The following is a 9,354-nucleotide window of genomic DNA, read 5'->3' on the forward strand; positions in this document are numbered from 1 at the left end:
AGGACTTCAACGTGTCATTTTGAGGGCCACGATTTATCCCACAAGAGACTTTAAGGCTTCTGGAGGCCATGAGCTGTCCTGCTAAGGCCCTGGGGTGGCCGGCAGCAGGCAGGACATGGGCCAGGTCGGGGCAGGCTCTGCAGACAGAAACGCCGGCACATCCACGGAGAGGTCATGCTGGTGTCCTCTCTCTCTCTCTCCCTCTCCTTTCTTGTACATTTAATTCTTCTCAAATGTGAGTTTTCTGTATCAGCATCCCGCCCCCCTCGCCCACACCCTCCTCCCACCACCCAAGTCTCACTTCCTGTTTTCTGCCTTCTGCCTGAGCTGCTTTAGAAGTTGAACCTGCAGGGCTGGGCCTGCCCCAGCAAGGCACCTATTTTTTTTTTTTTTTTTCTGGAAGGAAGAAGCAGCGACAGGTTACAGGCTGGAGGCTGTCCTTGTGCTCGGATCCCACACAGGTCCCCAGCAAGCCCCAGCACCTGCCCTGCGGGGAGTGGGGTCTTGAACACTGGTCTGTGGGAGCAATGCGGCTGCTGGGCTCTCTCAGGGGCAGGTGAGGCAGCATCTTCTCAGCCTTCATTTTCCTCCTCTGTCCCCAGGGCAAAATCCTACACAGTGGCACCCAGTGACCGGCCCTGACTTTGATCTTGGGAGCTTTCCTCTCCACCCAAGAGGCTCGGAGGTCATCTCTGTCTCAGAAAATCAGCAAGATCAACAGCGGGACAGTGGGGACTGACGGCCACTGTCATTTGCATCATGGTGAGCCCTTTAACTGTGGCTTCCTCAGGACAAACAGGCCTTCCCCATGTGAACTCGTGGCAGGCAGAGAATCTGGGTTGGGACCCTGGACGGCACCCCAGGCTGGGCTCCTGGCCTTTTCCTTCTCTGCCCTGCTAAGGCTGCCGTGCCAAGCCCTGGGACTGTCCAACAGGGAGAAGGGCCTCGGGACAAAAATGACCCTTTCTCAACATTACCCGTGGTTGAGGTTACAAGAAGCAGAGAATGTGGGAACGTTTCCAAATGAAAGTGGGGGAAGGATCACGAAGAAGCAAGTTAGGGCTGTGCCCGGCCACAGCCAGTGCCAACGCCGGGCCTCTGCAGGAGAAAGTGAGGCAGATGTGGTGAGATAACACATCCAGCCCCGAGCGCTACTCTCATCTGCCAGAGGCGGGGGGAGATATTTCTCAGTGAGATGAAAGCATGACGGATGGATTAGATCTAAGGGAGGGGCCTGCAGAGGCGCAGCTGGCAGAGGAGCAGGTTCTCTGGAGAAACTAGGGAGGGGCTGACTGTCAGTCACGACCACCAGGGATCTGAGTCAGTTCACCAGCAGCCTTGGGGACATTCACCTTGGGCTCCACAACCTGTCAGAAACCCCCTCAAGTCCAAAGGCATTGATAGAATGGCCAGGTTATTTCAGACTGACACACGTCCTAACGTGCCAGTCAGTCCACGCACCCCACATGCACCGAGCGCCTCTTGTTCACCCCAAATAAACTGCTGGAACTGGGGCAGGACTCGCAGGGGTGGAAGAGAGGGGAGATGGGCAGAGGGCAAAAGTGGGTGGTGAGAAGAGCCGACGGAGGGGTCCCACGGCAAGCGAGGCTGCGTCCCTAACCGACGTCCTGGGGCTGCTGTACAGAGAAGGAACCACGAGCTGGGAGGCTGAAGCAGACTGGCCCTCTCTCGCAGCTCGGAGGCTGCAGGTCTGAAATCAAGGTGCTGGCAGTGCTGGTTTCCGCTGGAGGCTGGGAGCGGCAAACTCTCCCCTGCCTCTCTCTCTAGGCTCTGGGGTGGGAGCTTCCCAGCGTCCTGGGCTCATTATAGATGGGTCACTCCAGTCTCCAGATCTTCTCAGGGTTTCCCTCCAGGCACCTCTAATCTCCCACTCCTTTCTCTTGTAAGGCCACCAGTCATTGGATTTAGGTTCACCCCAAGTCCAGGATGATCTCATGTAAATTGCATCTGCAGAAAGACCCTATTTCCGAATCAGTTTACATTCACAGGTACCTGGAGTTAGGACTTGGACATACCTTTTGCGGAGGGGTGGGGGGTGGTGAGGGGCTGCCATTCAGCGCACTGCACAGGGTAACCTTGGCCAAGGGCCCTTTGGTTTCACTTCCTCATTGGCGAGCTGTACTGTGTTTGGACTGCGTTGAGGCTATCAACCTTGCTGCCCCTTGGGGTTCCCCCAGGCGAGATTCTAAGCTGCTTTTCCTGGGGCTGGAGGCCACTCATTGGGATTTTGTTAAAGAGCTTCCCACCAGGTGAGCAGCCCATCTCGGGCATCAGGAGACCTTCCTGGCAAAGGTGGTGAAGTTCCTTCCTTTTGAGAGATGCCTCGGACACAGGAACCCAGGGAGGTTGCTCACCTGAAGGTTAGGGCAGGAACGGTGGAAACCTCTGGTCTTAGTCCCCTTGGAGGAATCCCTCCCTCTAAGACTCAGCTGGTGCATGCCAGGAGCCACCGTGAACTTCACTCCCAAATGGCAGCTTGCTTGTCCCCCACCTCCCCTTACTCTCAGTGGCGGCTTTGCCAGAATTAGAGGGTGTGAGAGCCACCGTGTCTCAGCACTGCAATTAAAACAGGAAGCCCTTCAGAAGCAGCGGTGTGCACCAGCCTCCTATGGGTGGAGCAGAGCAAAGCACCCGCTTTTGCCCTCTGCCCATCTTCCCTCTCCTCTACACCCTGCGGCCCCCTAGGTTCAGCAGAGTTTATTTGGGGTGAGCAACGGAGAGGCTCAGAGTACATGGGACGTGTGGGCTGACTTGCTCATTAGGACCGGTGTCAATCTGAAATAAACTGGCTGTTGTTTGGATGCCTTTGGGCTTGGGGTGGGGGTGGTTCTGGCAGTTTGTGGAGCCCAGGGTGAATGTCTGTGAGGCTGTCAGTGAATCAGATCCCTGGACTTCTCAGCTGACAGTCCAGCCCGATGGCTTCTCTGCCAGCTGTGCCTCTGCAGGTCCCTCCTCTGATCTAACTGGATGAATATTTGAATCAATAGACTGAGTCAGGCAGGATGCCATGGACCTCGTGAAATTAGCTGAAGGCCTGAAAAGGGCAGAAGGGCTGCCCTGCCCATGAGGAGGAGAGAACCCCCGCTGCCGGACGGCCTTTGAACTGGAACATCAGTTTTTCGCTGCCTTTGGACCTGAACTGAAACATTGGCTCTCCCTGGGCCTTGACTCCGCCCACATTGGAACTATGGATTGGCGCTCCCGGGCTCCAGCCTGCCCATTCACCCTGCATGTGGTGTTGGACTTAAGCTCCAAAACTGTGTGAGCCAATTTCTTATCATCACAAATTTATTTTTCTTTCTTTTCTTTTCTTTTGAGGCAGGGTTTTGCTTTTGTCACCCAGGCTGGAGTGCGGTGGCTCGATCTTGGCTCACTGCAAACTCTGCCTCCCGGGTTGGTTCCAGTGATTCCCCTGCCTCAGCCTCCTGAGTAGCTGGGACTACGGGCAGCCACCACCATGCCCGGCTGATTTTCATATTGTTAGTAGAAATGAGTTTTTGCCATGTTGTCCAGGCTGGTCTCGATCTCCTGACCTCAGGTGATCCACCTGCCTTGGCCCCCAAATGTGCTGGGATTATGGGCATGAGCCACTGCACCCGGCCCACAAATTTCCTTTATTATCAGTCTTTTATTTCTCTGGAGAATCCTGACAAAGAGTGCATACCTGAGAATTTAAAAATCACTTATTGGAGCTATTGAATCTGTTGTATTCTGTTCTTGAATATCCTTGGGGCTGGGGGAATACATACCTTCTCTCTTTTCATCTTAAAAACTAAAGCCTGACTCAAGGTAAGGGCAGTCACTGTCGTGATATGCTTTCATCCCAACGTCAGTCCCAGCGGACAGACTGTGCCCTGGGACCCTGGTGTTTTCTGGGAATGACTGTGACAGAGCAGCTGCTTGTTGTGATGAGGGCTGGTGGGTCACAGTCCCCTCTGAGTTTGCCATCACTTTTTTGGAATTCTCTGGTAGAAAGCTTTCTAAGATGTCCCGCTATAAACTCATTCTTGTGATTATTGCGTTTCAGTTCAGATTTTATTGCTCCTGCTTCATTATGTCAAAGCCACGTGATGATATCACACCTGGTGCAGAACAGCCCTGATGGTTCTGGAAGCACCACGGTCCGACCCGTCCTGACAGATGACCCAGTCATGAAATGCTGGCGCAGGTGTGGATCGAGCCATCCTCTCTCTCTCTTCACTGTCTGGAATCAAGACCCTGAAGTCCAGATGGCCAAGGACTGTTCCAGCCCTTACCGACAGGCGGAAGTCGGGACACAGGGCCTGGCTGGCACCCCGTTCTCCAGACCACGCTGCCCTCCACCGCTGGGTCCCAGGACCCAGATGTGGGTGGATCTTTGTTTCTGACTTGGGTTCGTTCCTTTATAAGAACCGCAAATCCTTTGTCCTCACGCTACTTGTTAGGACTGACAGCATTCCTGACTGTGGTGTGTGTGCTGTTATCAACAGGTTCCAAAGCTTATCCTTGAGGCTCACAGTCTCAGAGTTGAAGAGGCCCTGGCAGGCACGGGCCAGCCTTGTCTGGTAAGTGCCTAGGCCCTTGAGACCACCTCATGCCCTCATGGACAGAGACAAATTAAAAATAGAGACTTGATTCTCCTGATTGAAAAGAAGGGAAGAGATTTTCTCTCCCTTTTCTCTGAACATCTACTTTTTTTTTTGAAATGGAGTCTCACTTTGTAGCCCAGACTGGAGTGCAGTGGTGCAATCTCGGCTCACCACATCCTCCACCTTCTGGGTTCAAGAGATACTCCTGCCTCAGCCTCCTAAGTAGCTGGGATTACAGGTGTGCGCCACTGTGCCTGGCTAATTTTTTTGTATTTCTAGTACAGTGGGGGTTTCACCATGTTGGCAAGGCTGGTCTTGAACTCCTGACCTCTGGTGATCTGCCTGGCTTGGCCTCCCAAAGTGCTGGAATTATAGGCGTGAGCCACCACACCCGGACCTGAGCATTTACTTTTGAGAGCTTCTATTTCAAGTGCTTTCTTCCCTGTTTGAAATGTATGTACATCGTTTTGAAGACTAGACTGGTAGTTTCTGGCCTTGTGACCTAGCATGTCTTTCTCAAGGACCTGGAAGCCCATTTTGAACTGTAGACATCAAGGGTGATGGCATCCCCGTCTCTGCTTTCAGGGGGAAGCCAAGAGCCTAACTCAGTGCATCTTGCTTCAAGTTGCAAAACGGCCTCCTGTTAATGTTATGGAGATAGGAGTTTATTCTTCTTCTAGACACAGGCAATTAACAAACACAGATTGTAATGCCAATGACCAGGTGGCCACGGAGTCAACAGTTTGTGACAAATGGCACTGTCAGGGTCTCTTCCTTAAGGAGTGGTTATTGTTTATGTTGAAAACACGCGTGCAGTGAGTTGTAGCTGCTCCAGTCTTTAAAAGAATGCGATCCTTTCTTTGCAATCTCTTAGCCTTGCCCGAGATGCATATCACCTTCTGGCTTAATGGTTATTCAATAATAAAACTTCTCTTTCTCTTCCACCTTTGTGGAGAGGTTTTCTGGGTTGGGAGCACATTCTATTTTTAATTATATTTCCCCGGTAATGGCCTTACTTACATCTAATGACAATACATCATGGATACTTAAAATACTCTCTGGTTCTAGAAGGCATTCCCACACATTAATTCATTTGGTTTTTATAAAACCAGGAGGCATTGAAACACCACTAAATTAGAAGGGATCACTATTCCATTTCAGTCATTTCCCGTTTAGGAAACAGTGGCGCCAAGAGGAGAAATGCCACCCACGGGACCCTGTCTGGGTGTTGGCAGAACAAGGACTGACCGAGGGCATCTGGCTCTGAGTCCAGGGCCTTCCGCAGGTTTCACTGTGAGGCATGCGGAGTCTGAAAACATACTGGCACATGTGTGTCTACAGCCTCCCTGGTCTTAGATACGCCTTTGCCGTGTTACAGAAGCATCTCTGAGGGCCCTGGCACCTCTTCTGGGAGTTTCTGTTGTCTCCTTACCTTCTGATCTCTCTGGCTCCAGAGCGAGAAAGCAGCATGCCTGCCCCTCTCTTCGAGGCTCGGAGACGAAGTCCTGACCCAGGCTGCACCCTCACTTTCCATCCAACCCAGCAGCTGTTGCCCGTGGAGGAAGGGCAGTAGTCTCCAAAGTGGAATGTGAAAAGAGAAGAGTCATCCAGGCTGTGATCAGAAAGTCGAGCTTCTGCAAAGGCAAACAGAAACAGAAAAAAGACAAGGGCACGTGTTTATGTGAGGGAGAGGTTCGAGGAGCAAAACAGAGGAGGCCCAGAGAACTCTCCAGAAGGGTCTGAAGGCTGCCGTGTGCAGGAGTGGCCCTCAGCATCCAGTGTCGGGGGGCAGGGGGCAGGCTCCTTGGGTGTGGCTGTTCCAGCTGGAAGGCCAACCGTGATTCTATGTTGGGAGGAATTTCTGGGCAGAGACATCTGCCCACAGAAGGGGCCATCCCACTGGATCGATCACCTGGTGTTCAGAAGGATGAGGTCCCATCCTCAAGGTCGTGTGAGCACCCAAGTCACCTGGATGCCGGGGGCCCATCCTCCAGTGCCCAGGTAGTGAGGGGCAAGGCTGGGGGCCTGCATTTTCTGTATGTCCCCTCCCCATGCAGGTGGTCCTCCCCCACATCCTGAGAAACACCACGTTACGGCATTGCTACTGTCGGAGAGCCGCCTGGATGGGGCTGGATGCTGGACTGCATGACTCAAAGTCTCTTTCAAGTCTAAAACATTTTTCCATTGTATGACCCTCCCCCCCCAGCTCTTCCTCATGCTCTTCAACACAACCAGCTTTCCCTGAAAATAAACCCACCTGGCCACCCCTTGGAGATGAGGGCTTCTCCCGCCCTGCTTCTCCCTGCTGTGCACCTGCCTGGCAGCCGTTGCCATGGCTGGCTGTCGTGGGGATACAAAGAGGAGGCTGTGATCGCGTGGTGATGCCGCACCGCCATTTCTGCCTCCTGCCCTGGCAGGGATACATTTTGGCCATAGAGTCATGACAGATGTGTGATTTTGAGGCAGAACTTGAGCCTCTGTGAGCTTGCACACACAGGATCCTGGAAGTCTGACCTGAGATGAGAAAGGCCCCGTGGAGGTCAAGGACTTCAAATCACTCCATCTACAGGAGGAGAAAACAGGGCAGCTGCCGGCCCAGGCACCAGCGCTGGAGACAGGAGGGGCAGCACATGCCTGGGGAGAGGCTTCGTCCAGGATGGAAAGCGCTCACTTGGCCCATGCATGTGCATGTGAGAGTGGGCAGCCGTGAGTGTGCAAGTACATGAGTGTGAATGTGTGTGGGTGTGCAGATTCCAGAGTGAACATGCGTGAGTGTGCATGAGTGTGAATGTGTGTCCATTTATGTGTGTGTATGCCCATATGTGTGTGCAAGTGTGTGAATATGTGGACATGTGTTAGCGTGAGCCTGTGTGAATGAGCATGCATGAGTGACGTGGCATATGAGTTTGTGTTTGTAAGTGCATGTATGAACGTGTTTTAGTATGTGTGCCTGTATGTGTGGGTGCACCTGTGAGTGTGGATGTGTCTGTGTTTACGCCCAGTGTGAGTGCATGTATGTGAGTGTGAATGCCTGTGCACATGTGCCCTGAAAGCCGGCATGGCCCACTAGAGGCCTCCATTGGTTCTGCAGCCCCTGGATGCTATGTGGGGGATGCTGGGCTTTGCACAGAGGCCCTGACTAGGGAGAGCAAATATGGGGGCTCTCTGCTGGATGGACTGTGGGAGACACACCCCAGGAGTGTTGGGCACCACATGCTGGAGAACTTTCACCCTGTTGGGTTACAGTATGTGGTTGTTTTTCTTCTCAAAGTGTTTACATAGTGCAAACACGGAAAATCCCTCTGGCCATCGTGCAGAAAAATATGCATAAAGAATAACTGAAGAGAAATGGCTTCTGTTGATTAAACACAGACAGAAACACACACACAGAGGCAGGGGTATCCTTCCTTGTGCCTGGATGAAAGGATGGAAGGGAGGCTGAAGGAGAGACCAAGCTAGAAACACACTGTTCATTTGGAGATTCTTTTCTTTAATCACCTAGTATAAGGAGACGGCACGTTACAATGACATTTTACTGGTGACCGTAAATGAGTATGAAGTCCTCAGCTGGCAAAATGTCTTCACTTTGTCCCCGTCTTGGGGTCTGCAGTTAAATCATGATAGACGGGCAGTGGAGTGGGGTGGGAAGAACTCCGACCCGGCTTGAGGCTTGGACGAGTCTAGTTTAAATCCTGTTTACTGCCGTGTGGCCTTCTGAACCTGCTTTCTCACCTGTCTAATGGGGACAAAGGACCTATTTCATAGAGTAATCGCGAAGATGAGAGACAATGGCGTACCAGACAAATCTGTTTTAACCCATAACATTATCCCCGATTCTACCTTCATATTTTATAAACATTCATACGTTACAGTAGCAAACATTCTGAGATGATATATGAAATATAACACAAATTCATCTTGCATTTTAAAAGTCCATATTTACTTAAATCATACTTTTATTCTTTTAGTGTTCATCAAAATTCATTTTCTTATTATATAATAGCTTTAACATTTATTCTTTTCCTGTTAAAACCTTTTTAAATGAGTTGATTCTGCGTGAAGCTTTTGGTTTTCCATAAAGGCGGCATCTTCCGCGGATACCCGCTGGGCACAGCCCCTTCGCTGTGTGAACAGTTCCAGCCTCCTTTTTGTATTCTTGTCATGGCATCTGACATTTAGTCACTAACCAAGCAAAGGCAGCCGCTCGTCATCTCAGACATGAGTCTACAGAGAATAAAAGAGGTAGCAACGTCGTGCTGAGGGTGTTAGGCAAGAGCGTCCCTTCTGGTGGAATTGTTTCGTTTCTAGAACACCAGGGAGTCACGCTCCCGAACCACGCAGCCAAGATGAATCTTCGTTAATTCATCTGAATGTTTCCTCAGCAAAATCAACGAGATCTCATTCGTCCAACGTTAAAAACTGGGCTTCAGCGACAGTCAACACCAAGCAGTCAGAGGCAATCAGCAGTGTGGTTGGTACAAAGACATCGTAACCTAGAAAGAACTTTACATGAAATCTAAAACCTACTTCACAAACACCATGATGGCTGCCAAAATAAAACATAAATCACCTATATTCTTATCACTCTTCGAAATATTTTCTTCCCTTCCTATGGCTCTTTCTGGAGTTTTCTCCATGTTTATGTAACTGTACAGAGTTGTCATTTTCACAGAGATGAAATGTTATGCGTTGCTGCTTTGACTTCACATTGTTAAGTGTTTTTTTTTTATGCTGCTAAATCTTCGTGGTGAGCATTTCAACGTCT

General features: G+C 51.1%; 1 long non-coding RNA gene across 1 annotated transcript; it reads left to right on the top strand.

The window, feature by feature from the left end:
• Positions 1-396: 396 nt before the first annotated feature.
• LOC144580696 (uncharacterized) lies at positions 397-5,533 on the top strand. The gene is made up of 2 exons (XR_013530695.1): positions 397-762; positions 4,049-5,533. It is a non-coding gene; the product is annotated as an uncharacterized LOC144580696 (long non-coding RNA).
• The last annotated feature ends 3,821 nt before the right edge of the window (positions 5,534-9,354 follow it).

The sequence above is a fragment of the Callithrix jacchus genome, chromosome 21 (assembly GCF_049354715.1).
Source record: "Callithrix jacchus isolate 240 chromosome 21, calJac240_pri, whole genome shotgun sequence".
Classification (NCBI taxonomy): domain Eukaryota; kingdom Metazoa; phylum Chordata; class Mammalia; order Primates; family Cebidae; genus Callithrix; species Callithrix jacchus.